Source organism: Diceros bicornis, chromosome 25, assembly GCF_020826845.1.
Source record: "Diceros bicornis minor isolate mBicDic1 chromosome 25, mDicBic1.mat.cur, whole genome shotgun sequence".
Lineage (NCBI taxonomy): Eukaryota > Metazoa > Chordata > Mammalia > Perissodactyla > Rhinocerotidae > Diceros > Diceros bicornis.
Window position 1 is genome coordinate 40,808,306 of NC_080764.1, and position 24,586 is coordinate 40,832,891.

At 34.5% G+C, this 24,586-nt stretch overlaps 1 protein-coding gene across 3 annotated transcripts in view; it reads right to left on the reverse strand.

Annotated features, from left to right (window-relative positions):
* The window catches only part of SYT1 (synaptotagmin 1), a 518,259-nt gene that overhangs the window by 391,074 nt on the left and 102,599 nt on the right, over positions 1-24,586 (reverse strand). For 2 of the 3 annotated variants that reach the window (XM_058568732.1, XM_058568734.1), the window contains exon 1: positions 14,556-14,673. The exons of the other annotated variant lie outside the window; for it this stretch is intronic. The gene's annotated coding sequence lies outside the window, so the exon portion shown is untranslated. Of the gene's footprint in view, positions 1-14,555; positions 14,674-24,586 lie in introns of those variants that run through there. 3 annotated transcript variants of the gene reach the window in all.

Here is a 24,586-nt window from a genome sequence, read left to right on the forward strand (position 1 = left end):
TTTGCATTACCTATTAAAGATGGAATGACTTGGTGGAGGTGTCCACCTTAACCTTAGGTGTAAGGTGCTCCACCTTACTTTGGTGGAGGTCAAGGTAAGCAGCTCTAAGAAAACAACATTTTAGGGGAGACCTGAATAATGAGAACTGGTTGGCCCTGTAAAGATCTAAGGGAAGGAAACTCCAGGCAGAATGGAGAGGGCAAGAGCAAAAGCCCTGAGTCATTTCAAAGATGAGAAAATTATGGCTTATAAAGGTAAAATGGCTACTATACAGAGCTGCCGAATTTAGTCTGCAATAAATATACATAAGATTATGAGATTCTAGGCTGTGTTTTTCACTAAGCTAACGTGAAAACATGAAGTTACTGGAAATCATGTAGCGTGTGTGTGTAATTCTCATCTGTGATGAGAGATAATTCTCATTATTGCCAACTTAAGTTTGCTGGGTTATGGTTTTCTTTCACTTCTAGAAACAACTAATTTGTAGGTGACACTCTAGAGTAGGTGGATATATGATTTTGTTCTTCCAGTGGCCACATAAAATGGGTATTGTAGAGAGAGGGTGAAGATATCATGAGTGTACAGTGGATATATTTTTGGTGACATTATCTTGTCCTGATTTTAAATACCATCTCTAAGCCAATGCCTCCTGTAGCAGACATGGATGGTTACCTTCCCAATACATCCTAGCTTTTTCATTAATGATGGAAATTCACCCATAGAAATGACTCACACTTGTCTTATCAAATTTAGATAATACCCTTTCCTTTTGCAAGGGATGGTTTGGAGATGGGCATTTGATATTGCTCTGGACAAGAATATACTGGCGAAGTCTGTTGGTAATTTTCTGAAAAAGATTTTGCTCCCCAATCAGAAGAGAGAGCTAAATTAAAAAAAAAGAAAAGCGTTTTTCTGCTACACTCTCCTTTCAGCTACCCTGCCTTTTCTGTTGCCATGTGAGGACATGATGCTTGGATTGCTGCACCAATACTGCCAACCTGGGGGACAGGCCAAGAGACTCTCACAGAAGCTGACTCAGGTTTTTGATATCAATTATCTGCTGAATCAATCCTGGTACTCTCTAAAGTTAGGTTTAATAAATAGACATAATAAAGTGACATAAAAAGTTGTTCAGTTCTTGATTATTTTTTCTGTCTTATTCCCCATAACCAATTCATCAACAGATCATATGGGTTCTACTTTCAAAATATGTCTGAAGTCTGTTTACTTCTCACCATTATACTGCCATGAGCCTAATCAAAGCTACTAACCTCTGATAGCTTCCTCACCTGCATGACTGCTTGTTTCTCTGCTTGTACTTTTGACACCTAAGTATGTCTTCTTCACAGAAACTATAATGAATTTTTAAAATAGTCAATCAGTTTATGGCATTCACCTATTAAAACCCTCCAATGACTTCCCATTACACTAGGTAGAAAAATCCAGACCTCCTACCATTTCCCACAAGGTCCTGCATGAGGCGGTTTCCACGTAACTCTTCAACTTTATCTCCAAGCACATCCCTTTTCTGCCCCTTCACTGGCCTCCTAGCTATTGTGTTGTCTTGTTCCTTCTGCATTCTCTTTTCAAGGAGACATTGTTAAGATTTTCTCCTTCACAACCTTTAAGGTTCTACATAGTTACCTTCTCAATGTGGCCATCTCTGAACAACCTATGTAAATTTCACGCCATGCACATGTTAAGTTCTCATGTCCTCCTTAGCACGTGTCACTAACACGTTTTACATTTCACATATTTATCTTGCTTATTGTCTGTTTCCCCAACAGAATGTAAGCTCTACAAGGGCTGAGATTTGGCCTATTTTTCTTACTGCTGTATTTCCCAGCACCAGGTATAATGCCTAGCACATTGGATATGTTCAAGAAATATTTGTTGGATGAGTGATTTTATAAGCGACTGACCGAATGAAGAGTGGCAACAGTCTGATCTCTTGACCACATAGAATAGTGCTCAGAACAGTAAATGTTGGTTGAATAAATGAACAGTTTGTAGTAGAAGGCAGAACATCCCTCCACAGATCCATAACCTTTCTCACCCGGCATGACAGCTTATGGGCTGGCTCTGTTGAGGATGTTTGCATTGATATTCATGAGAGCTACTGGTCTGCAATATAATGTCTTTGTATAGTTTTGGCTTTAGGATAATGCTGGTCTCACAGAATGAGTCAGGAAGTATTCCCTCTGCTTCTATATTCTAGAAGAGATTGTAGAGGATGGGTATAATTTCTTCTATGTATGTTGGTAAAATTCACTAGTGAACCCATTTGGGCCTGGTATAGGCTGGCTTTTTAGGGTGCAGTTTATACATCCCTAATGCAAAGTGACTATCAAATGGTAACTAGGCACGCAGAGTACTGTGGGCTCCAGTAAAGAGTTATATCGCAATAAAGAGAGGTAACAGGGGCAGGTCATGTATAGCCCTATGGCTTCTAGTAAGGACTTGTCTGGGGTAAGGATATAACTAGATGATATAATAAGAGGTAAGTAAAACAACGAGTCCACACTCATTGATCCAGCCTAGAAGTTTGACTTCCCTATTTTTCATTTTGTTTTGTTTTTTTAATATCTTGAAAGAGTCTAATATTTTGGGCAGAACCTATGAAGTCCTTTACCCAACACGTGACCTCATGAGCCCATTAGTCTCCGAGCCCCCCTTCTATGTTTTAGATATATCTTTTTGTCTAGGGGGAAAAAGCACTATTTAGAATAAAAATATACTTGCTGAATGCCTATTTTATTTGAAGAGGTCACAAACTTATTAAAAGAAACGTCTCAGAAAGGCTGCCTCCACATTTGCACTGATCATAATAACACAATGTCTTCCCAGTGTTTGTTGAGAAATGCTTCCTGGTGCATAAATGGGCTCTAAAGACAGTTCCAAAAATGTCTTAGCAAAGTATTTTGAACAACGGCAGCATTTCTGAAATGCAAGGTGAACACAGTGAAGGACAACACTCATTTGGATATGAATTTCAGTACATGAGATTTAAAAAAAAAAAGTTTTGTTATTTCATGGTCATGCTTCATAAAATTTTAGTATTTCTCCATTCTGCACTGTGACTATTTTTTAATAAGAAATATCAGAAACATGGAGGCAGTTTTCCACCTGTAGTCAGAGACTGACAATGCTGATGGCATTTTTGGAAAGAAGAAAGATATGTATCTAATCCTTCCTGTGTATGTGGAAAACCACTCATCACAGTCCAGAATCCTATTACAGAGAGACAATATAAACTGATATATATTCTGTTTCACGAACTAAATTTCAGCATCCATACTGAACAAATAAATGATTTATATTCCACGAGCTAAGAAATGTCCATTCAGTACATGAACGGAAAGGCTTTCTTAATGTGGAAGAGTAATTTTTCCCCTGCTAGGAGAAATCTAAATTCCATTATATATAAACAAGAATTATTAGTACAAGAAACCAAACAACCTTTACTCTACCTTACAGATATAATCGTTAATTACTAAATATATTTAACTATTACTTCCCGAATAATAAATAATAAGCGAAGGCAACTTTCAGTCACTACAATGTGTTAGCTAAAACTTTGCAAAAATTGTTGTAAACATGAAAGAAATTCTCTGTTTCATTAAAAAAAGAAGAAAAATTACCAACTAAAAACATTTTTGAGAAAACACAATAGATTTATTTAAACTGTCATATGTTCGAAAGCATCAGAGTCCTACAAACCAATGGTATATTAGACATATATAAAAAGAACCAGAATAAATGTTTGAAAGCAATATAAATTCAACTTTATGATGAACACAAAGATTATTTTTTATAAGGTCAAGTATATGCACATAAATCATCTTCCCTATTCGCCAGAGACAATACTTTCAGAAGAAAAACAAACTGTTAGATTTTTGGTTTGAATGCTCTTGCTTTCAAGAGTTGAGGGGGCAGCTCTGGCCTGCCTGGCCACAGCATAATGAAATCGGAGAAGACCAGGTAGGCATTGGACACTAGGCTACATGAAAAGAAGCCACAATTGCATATAATTTTTAAAGTTGTATATAATTTTCCTCCCTTTTCTTTTAATTTTTCTCCCTCCTCCAATGTGCTTTTATAAAGAAAAGGACAAGGATATTGGTAAATAAAAATAGATTAATGTAAATTTTCTAACTACAGAGAATTTTTATTGGATGAATGCTTTTTGAAATTATTTCCTTTGTTGATTTCAATAGATTCCATAAGGAGAACACTTTGCATCCAAAATAAACTTGAAGCACGCTGACCATTAATCAGTTTATAAAGACTTATTCAAGAGTCTAAATTATAAAACTGAATTATAAAAAAGGAATTTCCTTATATTTATATCCAGAAGTTAAACAGCAGTAGATAGAAGCCTCCAATATTTTTAGAATGAAAAGTCCTGAAACAACATAAGGAATTCATTATCATGTCTTCTACCTGGAATGTGCCCATTAATTTGAAGGGGGTTTGTGAAGAATGGTAAGCAGGATGACTCGACTCTATCCCTGGAGGAGTGCTTTCTTGATGCCATCAGAGCGTGATCATTTCTCTTTCTATATAACAGCAAAACAACCACCGAATCCAAAGGATTAATCTGGTCATTCTCTGTACTCAGCTGCCATCTTGACAGAAGCCATTTTGGAAACATTTTTTTTTTAAGAGATTTCTTTTTGGACTCTCCCTTGCTTATTCATAGTGTAATAACAAAATCATAAAATAATATCACCTAGAAAATTGTAATGTTGTGCTCATGTTTTAGAAAACCTCTAGATTGATTACCCTAAGCCTTCCAAGTATGGTTTCAATACTTATCTATAAATATGTGAGATTTAGGAAGTATTACAAAAATATGTTTCTCAACTGTCAGGCAGAATTGTATTAAAAATTTTCACAAAAGATAAATGTCTGTCCTTAAAAAATTTTCAAGAACAGATTTCAACATTCTCCTCTGCAGAATATTACATCATTTCATCCATCACTCTCTTCTACAATTTAAGCAAGTTTCTCTCTTTGTAGTCCTCTGTGTGCAATGTTTCTTGTAATGGCATATATTTACTTTAAATCCACATTTGATGCTTCTTTTTTTCTCCTTTTAACATCTTGAAATATCTTTATTCTTTTCTTGCAAAGTTATGCTACAAACTTTAAATAATTTTGGTTTTGTTGCTCTTTCTACCTTTAATTCTTGATATTCTTTTTCAGTTATGGACCTAAATTTGAATTCAGGCCTCTAATGAAGAGATCATACCTAGGATTATTCTTGTTGTGCTTCTGTTTGAATACCTTAGAATAAGGCTTGTTTTCAACAGTAGCATATTGCCAACTCATCAGCTATTGTAAACTAAAAACTCCATCTAATTTGATAGCAAATTTTAATTCTTTATACAGTGTTTCTTTCATGACTATAATGTTTTAATACTGTTTCTATTAAATTCTATCCTTTATTGTTTGCTAATTAATGATCATCTTAGTAAATAAACACATTAGCTTCAGGAATTAAATAGAATGGGAATAATATAATGGTTGTATGCCATTGTATTACTAGGATGCTCTGAATTTTTAATTATCTTGGTAAATTCTGCCCAGGGCATAAGCAAACATCACAGGTATGTGAAGGGCTGTAATTGATTTGTTAAGGTTCTATCTTGTTTAAGAGGTAGAGAAGGTATTTATGCAAATTTCTTTGTCTTAGTAGTTGGTCTATCTCTAGGAACTCTTACGTTTTTGTCCTGGGGAAAGGCACACTCTTGCTAAGCCGCTCAGTCATTGGTAGGTCTGTCCCTATGCTAGGATTCTCTAGTGACCTTCTCTTCACAGAGTCACTTTTCAACACGGAGAAGTTGTTAACTGTCATAAGCTGTCTGGCAAGAATTTACTTCAATTACCTCAACAACCTTTTCTTGTTTCTCTGGCTCAACTAGCCTATATTTACTAAGTGTGCTTGGCAAAAAGAAGGTATAAAGGTTTAGCTACTAAAGTACTTATAAATTTTTCACACTATTCCAGAATATTTGAGCAAGATAGGCATTTACATGTGTACACATCTAAATGTCTGGGTGTGCCTTTTGAAATGTAATAGGCTACATCTAACGACGGTTCAAGAATTAGAAGAATGATTTTAGGAGCATATAAAGATTTCAAATTTGAAGTTGCTAATAAGAAAGGCAATGTTACAGACTAGATAACTGAAGGAGTAAACGATCAGGACAGTGCAGTTCCTATTATTTCAGGCCAGGTGTCTAGCTATCAAAAGGACACCTCCTTGACACCATTAAAATTTTGAATATTTGGTGTATATCAGCAATGAATTTGGTCTTTAATAATACTTCATTGATGATAACGTCTTTTTAGTTTAGTGAATCTTAGAATAACCAAGTTTTCAACGCTGAAACATTTACAGCCAGGGTTTCACCAAAATGCAGAGACCATATATTTTGAGTGGTGAATTTCTTTGGTCATTTTCTGAAAAATTGCATTTATTTTGTTCCCATTCTTGAAAAAATAGTTTATGTAAATATGGAACTTCAGTTTGCTAGTTATTTTCCTTCAACACTTGAAATTATTTTTTTCATTGTCATTTTGTCTATTTTAGTTGATGAGATATTTATCTTTTTCCTTGCTGATTTATATGCTGTTCATTCTCTCTGATTGATTTTTTAAGATCTTTGCATTATCTTTGGAGTTCTGTGGCTTTGTTATAATGTCTGTTTCTGAATTTATTTTCATTTTTCTGGTTTGTGGCTGGGAATGATTCCCTATATGGTACTCACATCTTTCTTCAAATATGGAAAATTCTCAGCTATTGCCTTGCAATTCTATCCATTTGTAATTCCTTGTAGAGATTTGGTGTGCTTTCTTATTCTATTCCTCCATGGCTCTCAATTTTTCCATCTTTTAACACTCTGTGCTCAATCTAAAAAATACGTTCAGATATAATTCACAGTCCATTAATATTCTTTTAGGTCATTTCTCTTTTCCTCCTAAAAGTTTTCATTAAATTTTTAACTTTGAAAACTGTATTTTTCTGTATTATTCGGTTCTTTTTCAAATCTGCTAATTTGTTTTCATAGAGTCCTACTGTTGGTTTCTTTCTTCCTTTTTTTCTCTGTAGTTATTTTTAAAACAGTTTATAATTTTTTCCATATTGTTAAGCTCTCTCAAATTTTTAGGATTCTAATCCTCCTGCTTGTGATTCCTATTTTTAGTTATGTTGGAAAATTCTCATATGGGGTGTGGGAGATCAAAATTGGCCACCCTGAAATATATCTCTTTACCTTGATTATTTTCTCTGATGGACATTTGGCCTCCCACTGACTGCCTAAATAATTTACCATACAAAGCCTGTTTCAGGAAGAAGTTACTATCCTATGATGGCTGTAATATAATGCAAAATAGATGTTACAATAGGAAAGGTACCAACAAGCCCATCGTATCAAAAATTTTCTCTCTCCCAGGCCACATTCTCTAGGTGGCCCTGCAAAGAGTTGCCAGACAAACATTTACATTTATAAGGGAAATCTCCATTTGTAAAGGTATCTCCCTCTCTGTGCTGGGGGAAGGGGGTATGGCCTCTCTAGAAACTTATCAGTGTGGAGGATGAGGCCTTAAATCTGTATACTCTTGATTACTGTGATTTCTGTCTCCCTGCACACCCCCAACATCCTCCTTTGTCTTTAGCTGAAGATGGTATTTAAGATGAGAATCGTTGCTACTCTGTTAAGAAACTCAGTTTCCCTGGTTTCTCCCATGTATACGTGTCATTAAACTTGGTATTATTTTCTCCTGCTAACTTGTCTTTTAATTATTTGGCCAGCCATAAGAACCTTAAGGGAAAGGGTGGAGGGGGATTCTCCCTCTTCCCCATCAGGGGCTTTATCGTTATTTGTTTAATTTTAAACTCATTTTCAGTTTTTCTTTTTTTTTCTTAAGACGTCCTGTGTGTTCTGGTTCAGATATGTTTCTATACAGAATTGTAGGTTTCCATTAGTTTATATAAATCACATTTTGGGGTATGCAGGCACTGTGAATAATATTAATTTAAGCCCCATACTGGTACGTGCCAAGGTCTGGTGTTTTGATTTGTCACAGTAGAGCTATTTTTTTCTCCATTTCATCTAGATTCCTAGGCAGACAAGCTCTAGTCACTTCCCTGGATCAGTGGGTGCAGTTTTCTTCATCAAGGAGGAAGCAGCTGCTCTAGGGTCTTGAATTTATGTGAGATTTTCAGTTCCGGATCTGCTTCTACGCAGGTCCTTTAGCATTAGAGACTTGATAAGGGACCAACCTCTCCCTGTTGAGTCATGACATCAGCTCTTAGTCTTTAACCTTTGCCTTTGAGTTCTTCTTTTCTGACCCTTGGGGATTTTCAGTTTTTTATTTGATGCTGATACATATATTTAGAAATATTTATAATGGTATTATTGTTAAGATACGTAGATATGAATGGGAAGTGATGAGTGCCTCATCTCAGTCCTATGAAACAAATTGGTAATCAGGGATTAATCAAGATGCATAGAGTGAAATGAGACAATGTTTCAAGTAGTTCAATGTGAATTTTACAATGTTAAGAAAAGGACAGCTTCCACAGCTCATGACTATAGCATCTGAAATGGTTTCTGTGCTTCAACACGTCCTTTTGTTGCCTCACACTCTTATTGGGTTTTTGAAATACTCTTCTATCGGTTTTATCCATTTCCTGCTGTGGTTCTGTTTCTCTATAGGATTACATTCATGTGAACTTTATTATCCTCCTGGGTATAGGTTCAATATATGTTTAACTGCACATTACTGAAGGGGCTAAATATATGGCAAAATGAAGATTCTTTCAAATGCCTAACAATTGGTAAAAAAATATATTCAAATAAAAAATGAATCAACACTAAAGAAACTAATAAAAGCAACACTTTTGCTTTTATTAAATCACAGTAAAAAATATTTACCTTCTCTATAAAATATTTCATTAGACTTAAATAAGTATCAGTATAAGCAAATGTAAAAATCATTTTTATTATTAGAGTGGTTCGACTCTAAATAAATCTTGGATTTCAATACTATTAGTTTATTTTTAACTGATAATTAATTTAAGGGGAATTATCAAGAATTAATGTCCAATTTCTATAACTCTTTCAGGTTATGGTTTATCTCTTCTTAAATTAAAGAATATATACATTCTTAAGTGGCTATATATTCTTTTCTTATCTATTTTCTGCTTTATATCCAGTATCCTCAATTAAATCATTTTCCTTCCTATTACCATAATGAATTCTCTGAAGTCTATTGTTCTTCTTATACTGACTAGATACATACAACCCTTATTGAATTTAAGAGTGTATAGTCCAACTTAATCCACACCAAAGTTACTTTGCCAGACAGGCAGAGCAACAGAGCAGAAGATTTATTCTGATGCGTCCCAGAATAGGACAGTTAGTCACTGGAAAATATAATTAAGAAAAATCTCAGGATCAGAAAAGATGCCTTTTGAGGCCTGGGCTACAGGATATTTGACTCCATAATGACCACAGTGTAGCCACCCTGGCATTACGTAGGCCTAGCTATATGGATTACATTTCTCAGGCAATTCATCTTTATCTAATACGTAAATTTATGCATCTCCTTGTTCTTTCCCTTTAAGAAGATGGAAAGCCTAAAACAAGAGTTAAAATAGGTGGATCAGATTGATTTTAGTGCATGGTTGACAATAGCAAGAATCAATGAGATTAAAATGAAGAGCAGAATCATTGACTGCAAAAAAACTTGAAGGAAAAAAAGGTAGAGAAGAATACAATTAGAATTATTGGATGACCAGTGTTTTAGTGGGTGTGAATACTTATGTATTTGTTCCTTGTAATAGTCTGCCACTCCTGTAAAATGAAGTCTCCATGAGAACAGGGGCCTGGACACAGGGCTTGGAAAAGTGACTGGCATAGGAGGTGCTCAACAAAATTATTGTTGAATAAATAACTGTGTGAACTCAGGTTTCATGATGGACAAGGTTTGTTCGGCCAAGGGAGAGTAGGAGACAAAGACATATTGATTGTAAATCTAAGTGTAGGTAACATCGAACAAGTTTATATGTGAAGGTAACTGATGATATAGCATTGGTCAGGCAATTTTGAAGTGTCACTTCAAAGGGAAGGGGGACAAAAGCATTTGGGAAATTCACACATGAGTGGTGATACCACTGCTGTCTTATTACGCCCAGGTTTTCATAGTAGTTTTTGAAAGCTGCAAAATAGAGACTGAGCTAACTCAGCACAGGCATTGGCCATTCCTGTCCTAAGACTCTCCCCTGAATGTCATCAAAACTTCACCTTATCCTTTGCTCTGGTTCCTTGAGAATGAAATGGAAGAGGGGTGCTTTACATTTAGAAATCTCTTTTAACAACTTTCTTTGATGGAAAGTGAACCATTTTTTTCCCCAGTTGAATTTCTAGAGTGGAGAGGGATTTTAAAAACTTACATGATGATTTCTGTGGTACCTCAACCTAAATACTAATTGAGATTCTGGAAACTTTTCTTTTAGACATTTTATTTTACTGACAATTAGAACTGATAAAGAATTATGGCCCTTTTTCCAGGATGGCTTTCTAACTTCTCGCTTCTTATACTGCAGGGTAGCCTAGTAGTGAGGCTTAGGTCAAATCAAGAGATGCTACCTATCACAGGCCTTTATTTTGAAATTATTTATTTTTCTTTGGAGAATTTTAGTCATGACGAAATAGTTCTGTCTGCTTTTCCAGGTCTAACACTCGTTCTTTAGGTTAAATGAAAGTAAAGGGGGTTCTGCTTATAGCTGCTAAGACCTCCTTGAAGACCAAAGAAGAGAGGAGGAATAAGATAATACACCCTTCTTTGGGCCTTATTCCCCTTATTCATTATTCACACTCCTGGTCCTCCATCCCCAAGCAGAGATGCTGCTCACTCTCTCAAACCATCCAAATTTCATGAACAGAAAATAAAGAGAAATAGTAAAACACAAAATACTAAAATTCAAATAGTACAAAATATTCTTTGTGGTCTAATGTCTGGCCTGAAAGTAGCAAATTTAGCATAGTGCCTAATACACAGTATTCAATAAATAGTAAGTATTCGATAAATATTTGGTAAATTAAAGGTGCAACTGTATGGGTAAATGCAGCAAACTGGTAAATTTGGTCTCCTTGAACTCTTGATGCTGAACTTTTTGAAAGACATAGAGGGTAGAATTCCTCAGAAAGTGGAGTTCAGTAAAGCCTTGAGCGGTGGGTTGAGTAATTCAGAGAAAAAGTCGTTGATAGAAGGTTGGGAGACTCACCAGTTCTCTCTTCACACCCTTCATTTGATGCTCATTGAATTAGCATTCGTGCTCATTGTCTCTTCTTAAACGTTTCCTCTATTCATCTGCTTTCCAAATGGATGTGTAACGACTATACATATCTAGTCATTTTAAAATAATTGAGTACACCTGTTCCCGTAAATTGTAAACATAACCATTAATGCGCATCCTCTCTATTTGAGAGCTAGTTGAATACTGCTTGGCTTCTCGTATTTGAGACCATTTTGCCCCTCATGCTCTAGCACTACCCAGCATCTCCTCCCTCCATCTCCTCTTACTCTACTCAGAATACTGCTCATGTTATATCCGCTTTGTCTGTATGTTAGAAAAACCTCCTACCATCTCTTTCAATTTTTCATTTACTTATAATCAAATTTGCTTTCCTCCAGCGTTGATATTCAAAGTAAACAAGAACTTAAAAAAATATTTTGTCTAATTGGTTTCCTTTTTAGAATCATATACTACTGTTTTCTACTATTTTTCACTTCAAAGCTCTAGTTTTACAAATCATATGATTTGACTATAATTTTGTGGATTTTAGAAAATTGAATCTGAGCATCTAACATCATTTGTAGTATTGTTTTTGTGTGAAAAAGTGTTTTGATTCCTAAATATTTAACTTATAATTTAAACTTTTGAAACACAACCCAACTGAAATTAGTGCCTGCCTGTATTGTAAATGTAATCTTTGAAACTTGCTGAAAAGAAAGGATTTTTTAATTTATAAAAGGATTCTTATGGATTTGGAAAACAATTATTCCAATCATTTTAAGACACATTTATTTCATAAAGTAAGTTCACCTGAAAACCTAAAGATTTTGACCATTTTCCCTTTTTAGACCCTTGTCTCAGTGGAGTCTACCACGTAGGAAGCAAGAATTAATTTCTTGGGTCAAACATTCTCTGTAGTTTTCCTACTACAATGTTGCTGTTTGCTCTCGCCCAGTGCCAGAGGTAATCACAACATTCTGTCTTTTCATGGTTCAGAAGACAGTTCATTGTCCCCTAACTCTCACTGAAGTGTATACTTGCTTCACAGTTTGGCATAATAAGTTGGCAAACAATGTATAACTTGTTTGCACTAAAAATAAAGCTATGAGAAAATTCTCTTACTAAAATTAGATAACACAGACATGTTCACTTATGAATAAATGGGGAACCCTCAGTCCAAAAGGTTTAACTTATTTGTACCAAAAAATTATCTTTTGAAAGTTCAACACCCATAGGAGCTATCTCAATGGAAACCTTAACAAAAGTACAGGTAGAATTCTTAAAGAAGTAGTGCTTATTAGATATATCTAATGTTGAAAGAGTGACTTGTTATTTAGAGAGCTTTGTAAAACTAAAGATTCAAATGTGAAAATAACAATTGTACAAATTATGAATTTAATACCTTTTACTATTATAGAGATCATTTATTATTTGGCAACTTTGGGAAGCTTGTAAATTAATAGACATTCATTTCCTTGACATCCTTAACTTGAATTTTTAATTTCAAAACATTTAAGACTCACAAGATAGGGGAAAAAAACAGTCTAAAATCCTTTGAACAGTCCCAGGAAATATAAATATGTAGGAAAAAGTCCAAATCTAAATTTAATTTCAATATTTTTATTTTTGACATCAATTATATGTATAGTTTTACACTGGTTTCCTCTCAGCTGTTTCCTTGCTCTCATAGTGTAGAGTAGTGGTTCTTAACTTTGGAGGGCACTGGAATCATCTGATACACATACTTATTTCTAGAGCCCACTCGCAAAGCTTCTGATTTAAGTCAGCCTGGGATAGAACCCAGGAATAGATTCTGTAGATTGACTTCAGGTTACATTTTGAGATATTTCTCAAAATATCTGCAGAATAGAAGATAAAATTGTTCCTAAAAGGCATCAAGTAGAAGAGAACAAAATGGAAATATTTTAAGAACTGTATGGTAAGAACCGCCCTGCCAGAACATCGGCACGTGCCCTTCATTATAAGATGATGAAATGACCATTATACGTGAGCACTGTGACAACTATTTCCTAGGAAACTAAAGTGCTTTTGATTCTGAGTCTATGCATTTTCAGAACCACTTTGTTTTTGTTTTAATAATCCATGTAAAGAAATTATGAAAATTAGAAGAAAATATGTTTCAACAATAACAACTGTGATCCTATACTGTAGTATCATACCGCAAAACTTCTAGTATTGAAATAGTTCATACCCAAAAGGTGAAGGACTTGTGATATAACACAAGCCTACTGGACAGATTTATTTAATAAGTCTGTGAATTTGTAGGAGGGTATAGTTGATTTATTTCTATATGACTTTCATAATGGAGACCCATTGTAGTCAACTTCCTCAGGAAAAAACTAAGATGCAAATAGGGGAAGGAAGTCTTCAAGACACAGTCTCACAGTGAACATTATTTCTTTGTAAACAATGAGAATAGCGTGAAAGGAGATTCTTTAGAAATACAAAACGTCACTAACACGGGGCTCTAAATAATGATGAGTGAGATAATTAATCACCTCCAATTAACTTCATAGAATTGTGTTTATGCCGATTCAAAGTGTGTTAGAAACGTCTTAGACCAAAGAAGCAATTTGATTGGTTAATGAAGAGTCTAAGAATGATAATTGAATTTAATGGAATTCATTAGTTAAGACATTCAAGCAGATACTTTACACCCCCAATTATGTACTCTAACATATGTACTAGTCACAATGTGATATATGTACCTCATTGTTGAATTAGGCATATATGAAGGAATGAGACATAGTAGGGCACAAAGAAAGACTGAGACAAATTCCGCCTTCACTCCCACCCTCTTACTCAATACTCTTGCTAAAAATCATCTGTACAGCAGGGCTCAAAAGCACAGAGGCAGATGCCATGGCATATTCTTTTAGAATGCAAGGCTGCTCAAGATCATCTACAGATAATGAACCATGACAACTTTGGATTTGAGGAAGTACAAAATGAGAGTGGGAGAAAGCAAAAACATTATATAAGTCATCAGTGCCCCATAAACTAAACTAGCACTTCAAAGGCATTAATACTAGTAATAATTTCAAAAGATGTGACAAATACTAATATTTCCTTTAATATCATAAAAACAGTTTTTTAGAGTAAGAGGTACTGTTCTCCAATCTTCTGCACAAATGCTTTTTTTCCCCACATATCACAAGATATGTATAGGGATGGGGGATGATCATCAACAAAATCTATCAATGTTTCTGTTTTTTCCAAATACCTTAATCAGGCAGTTGTAGTGCAATTTCGGGGAACGAAGCAATAGGCAAATGAACAGTCTTCCAATCTGAATCCAGGCGTTTGTCACTCAAGCTCTTGCTAGTTCTCGTTTTCCCTTGGGAGAGAGAGAATAACAGAAATAATGCATGAAAATGCAGGCTTGCAACTCTGCACTTGCCTTTACTACTGACTGGGTACACAGACTTCTGCTTAAGCAGCCTATTCATTATTCACATCCTGCTTCCTCAATTCCTGGTTGTGCTAGGTGCTCCAGGCTAAGAACCAACAGGTATGAATCATGCTGACAAAAAGAAAACTCTAGAAGAATAAACGTTTCAAAAAAGCAACTTTTTCATATTTCTTCTGACATATTCTGTTCAATGGCATTGGTCCATAGAGGAGAAATAGCCTGTGCTGCCACAGAAGGCCCCTGGTGGAATTACCAACCGTGGGGAATTATCTCTAAGCAATTCATACTTTGTTTTGCTAACAAGATTCCTTGTTAGGATACTGGAGTGCCATCCTTCTCTGGCAGTGTTCCCCCACCTTTCAGAAATATTGAAAAGCTAACTGAGTCTATTTTGATTTGTGAATCTCTTTGTAAGCAACAGCAGCTGCAGCAGTGCTAATAAAAAGAAAGGCATTGTTATTTACCTAGGAAGGACATTGAAATACTGCACATACAAAAGCATCCGAGTTGTGGAGGAGCTCTATCAAATATTTTAATAGTCCCCTTTCTTCCTTGCTTTCTTTGTTCTTTCCTCCTCCTCTCTCTCTCTCCTTTGTTTCCCCTATTCTTTTATTTTTTTCTTTTCTTTCCCCCTTCCTTTTATTTTTTCTGTTTTCTTTAATACACTCTTCATTGCATTTATCTATTCGTTTATATAGAGCAACCTACCACCTTATATTTGAGATTTTTAAGTAATGATTTTGGAATATGAAATCTCAAAGAACTAGGTAAGAAATGTAGAAACACAGGTGGGGAGACTTTAAGTTATCAGCTGAATCTTGTAGTCTCAATTAAGAATGAAGGCTTTGCAGATTCCAGTGGCTCTGATACTAATCAGACCATTCTGCTCTCTTTACAGTTTGGGTTTCAGTTCTCCTGAGGAAGCTAACATGGCAACACTCTGTTATTTGAGGATTCAAGTTTTCCTACTACAAGATAAATGAATACACAATCCTCCACAGCTTTCATTATATTCTGAATAGAATTTTATAGTTCCTTTGCAGTTATTAAGGAATCCTATTTGCCAACTAATGGACCAGAAATATTCTGGCATAAATCCACTCAGGAAAATCTTCTGAGGGTATACTGGGGTTGGGAAAACCTTAGTCCTTGGTTTAAAGGAACAGACGCTACATAAGAGAGACTTATTCCCTGGGTGGTTTCTGAGTTCCATTGCGCCTGGCTGACATAGACAAGGGATGGTTGACTCCAGTTCAGGCTGTTTCCATTGTAAGTACTTATTGTTATCTGTGATTCATTCAATGAATATTGAGTGTCTATTATGGACCTTTTTTTTTTTTAGCCAGGTCTTGGGGATAAAAAAGAGAAAAGATATTTTCTTGCCTCTGAAAGAGTTGGAGAGACAGGTATGAAAATAAAATGAAATATTACTACGAATTTATAAGTGCCACAATGGAGATTTAGGATATGCTAGGCACTGAAGGAGGATTCTTCCCATCCTCAAGGAGAATTCTAATCTCCCATGTTGAAAGAAGTAGAAAACATCACCAACACCGTGCGTGTTTATGCGCATACTTGTGTGTGCCCTTCAGAGTATTGGGCGAGGTGATCAAACAATCAAGTCCTGAGCTACTGCTACCTGGAAGTATTTAACGGTTTACACAATTGTGGCTTTTCATAATTGGATCTCTTCTCAATGATTCCAAGCATAAGTGGCTTTTCCCCCCAGAAAGCATTTAAAACCTTTCTCTATATAGGTCCCAGAAAGTATCTGATTCCTCAGAGAGCATGGCCACCCCAGTCATTTTCTACATGTTGGAGAGAATACGAGTTAGTAATAAACACCCATTCTGGAAGCCAAATAGCAAAGATTAAAAACCATCTGTCATTGGGACTATGAGCCTACGAGCAAGCAATAGACTTCCAGCAGAGTCTGGGACAGAAACAGTGTGTAACATAGATTTAAAAACACAAGATCCAACTAGAATCATTTGCTCAGTCACATGGTTTAAAGGATATTACCAGCTCCCACCGGAACCCACTTTGCCACGTGTTGCATAAAACCATGTGTTGTAAACTGAACACATTTTTGAGGGAAATTCATTCTTTCTCTCAGAAACAATTTTCTAAATGCTTATTTCATGTCAGGCAGGGTGCAAGACACTGAAAGTTCATTGGCAAAGGAGAGAAACAGCTGCCTCAGCAACTCTCTCACTTCACCCCGGGGAGCTTGCAGGCTAAGGAAAGGGATAGACGATAAACGCATCCACACAGAGAGTATGTGTCATTACATAATTTAAATTGTAATAAGTTTCTAAAAGGACAGGTAAAGATGCTAGGCAAGTGAGGGCAAGGGAGCCCCATCCAGAATTGGCTTCTGTGCAGAAATCACTTTTAGGAATTAGTTGGATGGGGGGGTGGGGCGGTAAAGGATTAGATTCAAGGTGGAACGATATGTGCTTGAAGTCCTGAGAAGAAAGGAGCTTTATATGTTTGAGGAACAACAACAAAAGGTCAATGTGGTTGTAACATAGTGAGTGTGGAGAAATGTGGAGGGTGTCAAGGCAGTCGGGGGTCAGCCCCTGCTGAGGATCCCAGGGGAGGGAACCTTGGGAAGCCACCGAAGGATCTAACCCCTTTAGTTACTCTTTGAATAGTAGATTGGGGTGGGGGTGGGTGAGGACAATTATCATGATTCAAAAAAATTCTTTTACCTGTTCTCAGGAGTAAAATTTATCATATTGCTTTAAAAATTAATTTTCTTGCTCCCTGATGATTAGTAGGTTGATTTATTTTCTTAACTTATAAGCAATGCTGTATTTTTCTTTATAGTACTTATCATTACTCTACATATATGCTTGTTTGTTTCCTTCTCTTGCCAATACCACCTCTTCAAAAATCTATAAGAGCTAGAGTTTTTTTACGTTTGGTTCACTGATGCATACCTAGGGCCTGGAACATCATTCTGTGTAGAAGTAGCTCCATAAATACATCTGGAATGTATAAATGAAGGGAAAATTTAGAAAATTGTCTCCCAGAGGCTACCAATCATTTATTCCTCTTCCTAAGTTACTTTCAAGCAAGGCCAACTTTGCATGGTAAAGGGGAGCATATTAGACTAATAAATGTGCTCCTGGTGATTCATCATTAAAAACAGTATTTAGAGTTGTTGTAGCTTATGGAAAAGGTATAAATAAAACCAGTTTGGGAAAAGCAAATATATGAAAAATAAAAGGTGAGAAAATTAACTTGAAAGCAAAATACATTTTGTCCTAACATACTTCCCTTAGACTCTATGTTCAATGATTATGGAGTAAGATCCAATCATTTTTCAGAAAATTCTCTTGATAACTCTAGATCCTTTAGTTATTATCAATTTAGAAATAGAGACAGATACAGGAGTCTCTAACATCCTTTATTAGACAGGCGAACTTACAGGAATATACCATAAACCAAATGTATATACTTCAAATTTTGTAATATTAAAAGATTATATTTTTATGGCATAGATGTGAATTCATAAAAGCTCATAGACAAAAGAAAATGTCTAATAAGTTAAGAATTTTAATAGACATAGACTGCTTCCGCAGGGTGAGAAGTTTCTTAATTTATCAATGATTTTCTTCCATTAAATATATGTATTACAAATTTTATTGGATTAGATACAAATTGTTTCAATATACCAAACAGCTTAAATAATCTAGACGAATGTGTTTAAGATATGGTTTTCCAAGGAAAACTACCAAAGGTTATTTGCTTATGATGGCCTTCATTTTGACATATGTTCATTTTTTTACAGTGTAATTTTTAAAAGACTAATCTGAGTATTGCTCTAATATGGAAAATTAACTTTATAGTAGTCAATGTAGGTTAAAAGATGCAGTGAACCTTGATAAAGAAAATATAAATGATTAGTTTTTGATGCATTACTTCAGATTTTTTACCTTATGTATAAACAAATCACAGATCATACACCAGCAAATTACCCGAGACATGGAAATTTAAAGAATAATTACATTTGAATATTCCTGGTGCGAAGTTGCTCAATAGGATATTTGTGTAAGAAGAATCTTGTTTGCAAAGGGCAAAGGCAAAAAGTCAGGGAAAAAGTGGTAGAGCTAGCCTTCTACTTGTGTGATTCAAATTTTTTTCCCAGTTAAAAAATAATTTAGGACACAATGTTTGCAAATTGTATTAGAAACATAGAATGTAAAAGTACTTTAGGGATGATCTAGTTCTTGGTTTCATTACCTATTGGTGGGGACTATAGCTCCAAGAAGTCCACAAACTCCCTGAAATATTATGTAAAGTTGTAGGCATTTATGTATTTGTGCATTTTCATCAGATTCTCAAAAGGGGCTAATGATTCTCCTCCTTGAAAAATATTCAGAAATGGAAATTCACTTGCCCAACTTCTCATAGCTTATTAGTAGCATAGCGGAAGCTATCATTTGTAGTGCCTTTCTCATCATAGACTTCACATTTCCTTGCTACAACACATGGTCCAGGTCAAACCAACATAGCACTTGACTTCTCTCTAAGAATGCAATGTTAAAATAGCATAAAATACTTAGAAAGACAAGTTTTTGCTTTATTATTAGAATTAGGATTTGTTTGGATTTTTTTTTAAGCAAAAATGTCAGGGAGAAATCCTTTACCACATTAGTCAATGTGAGATGAAAGCCACAAGGAATTTTATATAATTTTTCATTGTGAATTGATCACAAAAAGTGAGTCTGAAAAGCTTGGCTCTCTTGTCTGATTTAACCCACAAAACAATGCATCTACTTTCATTTTTTTTTATTTCTAAAATCTCAACACAGAATACACTGAATTTTAACAACCTGTTTTTGTTCAACTGATTGCCTTCAGTTTCTTTATTCTTTTGTTAGTGAGGACAAATGAATAATTTCTTTTTTCTTTTGTAAATTTATTTTCAAGTTTGATTTTAAATTATTCAAAGAGGTATAAACTAAATTTACAAGATAAATTTAGTTAGGAAAGGAATCTAGTCTAGAGGTTTGCTAAAACTAGCCGTCATGCACGTGTTCTGTTGACCATTGTTAGTGTTATATTAATTACTAGATGACTAGATTAATAACTAGATTACCAGCAACAGTTGACCACTGTGGGAATTTAGGTGAACTCTGGTCTGAAGTGAAGGTAAAAATCATTGGGAGAATAGATTTAGGAAAAGCACACAAGCGTGGAAGGCACATATATAATACATTATAGGAGACTAAAGCCGAAGTAATTAATTTTATGGCACTGAGTCAGTCACAGCCTCAATTTAACAATAATTCTTGGATTGAATAAGCTAAGACTTTAAAAATTTACTCTGCACAGCAATCAGTTGCTCAAGTTCCAGCAGACTTTCTCACATGTATGAGTGGAGCAGGGAATGAGAACGAGCAATAATGTGTAGGTGAAATTAGAAATCTAGAGATACAAAAATGTTAAAACCAGCAGAACATTGACATTTTCTTAGATTTTTAGTTGCTTGTTTCAAAAGGTACTCTTTTAATAAATTTTTCAATAAAGCATAATTTATTAACATTTATTCTATTTAATACATTTAAACTTTAAATAGTTTGAAATAATATTTCTATTGTTATGATTATATATAAGTATTACTATTTTACTATAAATCCAATTTAAGAAAAAGAGAATGGAATCTTGTATGAAAAAAATACGTGATATTTACATTAGAGGACTGAATTTATCTTTTAAAGACTTAGTTTTTGGTTGTCATTGGGTTCTGTCTTCAGACAGCTTGAATTCAAATCCAGCCTGCAGCACTTCCTAGATATAATCCTCAATTTCCTCATCTAAAAAAGGTGGATATAATAATAATTCTTCAATAGTGCTGTTACAAGGATTGGATACATTAATTCAATTAAAATGTTAGCACATAATAAGCCCTATTGGGTTGGCTATTGCTAGTGTTACTATTATTGATATAATTATTCTTTTTAATATAAAGTTGATACAAATTCAAATTTGAAAACACTACAGCCTACAGGTTCCCAGTCTTAAATGCTGAAAGCACATATAATTACGGTATATTGGGGTATACATTATTGTACTGATTGTTATTCACAGTTTTTTATGCACATATCATATTTTCTTATCTTGCCTCTAAGTCTCTTGAGGGCAAGAACTCTTTTTTTTAAAATTGAAATATAGTTGACATACAATATCCTATTAGTTTCAGGTGTATATCACAGTGATTTGATACTTATATAAATTATGAAATGATCACCACAATAAGTCTAGTTACCATCTGTCACCATAAAAAGATATTACCACATTATTGACTATATTCCCTATGCTGTACATTACATCACCATGACTGACTTATTTTATAACTGAAAGTTTGTACCTCTTAATCCCCTTCAATTGTTTGGCCTGCCCCCTCATCTACTCCCCGCTCTGGTAATCACCAGTTTGTTTCCTATATCTGAGTCTGTTTCTGTTTTGTTTGGTTTGTTCATTTGTTTTGTTTTTTAGATTCCACATCAAGTGAAATTATACGGTATCTGTTTTTCTCTTTTTGACGTATTTCACCTAGCATAATACTTTTAGGTCCATCCATGTTGTTGCACATGGCAAGATTTCATTCTTTTTTTATCGCTGAGTAATATTCCATCATATATATATACCGTATCTTCTTTATCCATTCATCTATTGATGGACACTTAGGTTGTTTCCATATCTTGGCTATTGTAAATAATACTGCAATGGACATAGGAGTGCATATAGCTCTTTGAATTAGTGTTTTCATTTTCTTCAGACAAATACCCAGAAGTAGGATTGCTGGATCATATGACAGTTCTATTTTAATTTTCTGAGAAACTTCCATACTGTTTTCCATAGTGGCTGCACAAATTTACATTCCCACTACACTGTACAAGGTTCCCTTTTCTCCACATTCTTGCCAACACTTGTTATTTTTTGTCTTTTTATAATAGCCATTCTAACAGGTGTGAAGTAATATCTCATTGTGGTTTTGATTTGCATTTCCTTGATGATTAGCGATGTGGAGCATCTTTTCATGTGCCTGTTGGCCATCTGTATGTCTTCGTTGGAAAAATGTCTATTCAAGTCCTCAGCTTATTTTTTAATTGGGTTGTTTGTTTTTTGATATTAAGTTATATAAGTTCTTTATATATTTTGGATATTAACCCCTTATTGGATGCATGATTTGCAAATATCTTCTCCCATTCAATAGGTTGCCTTTTTGTTTTGTTGATGGTTTCCTTCACTGAGCAAAAGCTTTTTAGTTTGATAAAACTGTCTTATTAATTCATCTTTCTCTTTATCTTGTCTTTCTATCTCTCCTTTATATCAACACATATTTATTGAGCACCAACTTTGTGGCAGGCACTTTTGCAGGTCACAGGGGCAAACAAGACAGATAAAGTCTCTGCCTCCATGATGCTTAAGTTCCTGTTAAATTCAATTAATACTCTGTTACTATTTGCTAAATTCAATACCATTGCCAATGTTGGAGTGTCAAATACAAAAATAAAGACCTGAAGAAATATATACATAGTAAATATTTTAGAAAATGTATTTAAAATGCAAGAAATTGTAAAAGATATAAGCTTTCATAAAAAGGCAACAAAATCATCAAAAATTAACTACAATAATGAAGGCAGAGTATACTGCCATTGGTTGAATTGCTATGTATTGTTACTAAGGAAATAAATCTAAGCTTTGTTCATGTAAATAAGCACTAAATAAACCAGGTTATAGTTAAGCCACAATAAAAATTTTTATAATTTATGGAAGAGGCGCTATATTTTAATGAGAAAAGAGCATATCAATAAACAAATAAATGAAGTAAATTATACAATTTTTTAAAGTTTATTTTATGGTATAACAGTTTAATTTGATCAAAATATTTAGAATGTTCTACATTTTTGTGTCACATTGTCAGTGTCAGAAGAACCTAGATATGAGAAAACCCAGACACAGCAAGTACACTGCAATGGAACAAGGAAGCCCCTATTGAAATAGCTTGTTCATGTATCAAATCACAAACTTTTGATTCTAAACTTCATAAATTAACTATTTTTTAAAAATGACATATCTTCTATGTATTATTTGGGAAATCTGAAGATAATATAAATAGACGACAACTGTATCAACAATCAAGCAATTAAATTAAACACTTATCTGTTTCTTAAATCAGATGTAAAAGCCTATAATTTACAACAGTTAAAGCTACCCAAGAATCACTAACATTTTGAGTCCATCAATTATATTGGGGAAAGGGAGACTAGGATATTTATTTTTAATTCCTAGAATTATTTTATATTTCTAAAAGCACTGTGAACTAAAGAGAGCCATTCAGAAAATTGAAGTTAGAAATTTTCTAAAGTTTAAAACCAAGCCAAATTAATGACTGAACCATTTATTCATGATACACAGATGAAATTTTAGAATAATATGTAAAACTAAAAAAAATTATGCTACTTTAATTTCATGTTCTTTAAAATATGTACATATAAATCTGTAAAATATGTTTATTTCAAAAACTCTTAGAACTTTAGGCACTGTAGAGTAAGAAAATGTATACAATTATCTAGACCTACTATATTAGAAAATTCCTATTTCAATCTGAAGCATTGTACTCAACACAATGTCTTGTAAAAAGAGATAAATAATCAGTATCTCTTGGAAGAGATTCTTGGACAATTAAGTTATCTAGTGATGTCTTTGATCTGCAAACCTCAGATTTCTAGTGTATTGTTGAAGGCTAGTGGGTAGTGGATCATTCATCAAGTCCTTACTATCCTATGACAAAGATAATACTACTATCCCCATTTTACAGAATAGGAAACTCAGGAGTAGAGTGATTATATAACTTGTTTAAGGTCACAACAATAGTGAGGGGTTGAGCTGAGATCCGAACCCCAGCTATTAGGCTTCCAGGCTCATGCTCATTGACATAACACTCTGCATATTTCTTAGTGTATGGCTAAAAGATAGGTGAACCTAGCTAAATTGGCTAATTTTTATAATACTGCTGAGATAGCATAGGATGTGAAATAAACATAGTGATGATGATGACTTGTTTTAATTTAGGCAAAGATCTTTGCACTTTCTTTTCAGACTCAAAATACCTAAAACTAAAACCCCAAGCCCCTTCAGCCCCCTCCAACCTTGTTTCCTCTCTTTCTCATTTGGTCACGTGTTCATTCATTGATTCATTTAAGTAGGGTTTATTGAGGTTTATAATGGACTAAACACAAATACAAATGACAGTTACTTTAGTCATGAACAGCACACGGAGTCATCTTTACTTCCTTCCCTGTTTCTGTAATCTGGCACAATTCTATCCATTCTTTCTTAATGTCTCTAGCAGCAACTTGCCTTTTTCTTTCTATTTCTACCGTTAATACATGGAGACCACTGACTCAGGTCTTTATCACTTTATACCTGGATTACTGCAACAAACTCTGGAGTAATCTTCTACCTCCAAACCATCCTACACACCAATATCAGATTAACTTTCCTAAAATACTTGAGTATTTAACAAGTTCCATTATTAGAAGAGAAAGTCCTAGTGGAAAGGGCAGCATACATTGAGTCTGAGGCCATCTTTTGAAAGTTTTCTCCCTGAAGATAATCTTGATCCCCTGCCAAGGGATTCTTCATAAAATACCCAGTGAAAATACAAAAATGATGAATTATGTCCCTCCTCCATTTAAAATCTTCAATGGCTCACTTTTGCTCTGAGGGTAAGTCTGAACTCCTTATGCTTACAAGGCCCTTTATTTCCTGGACCTGCTGACTTCTCCAACCTTATTTCCCCACACTTCCCTTAGTTTTTA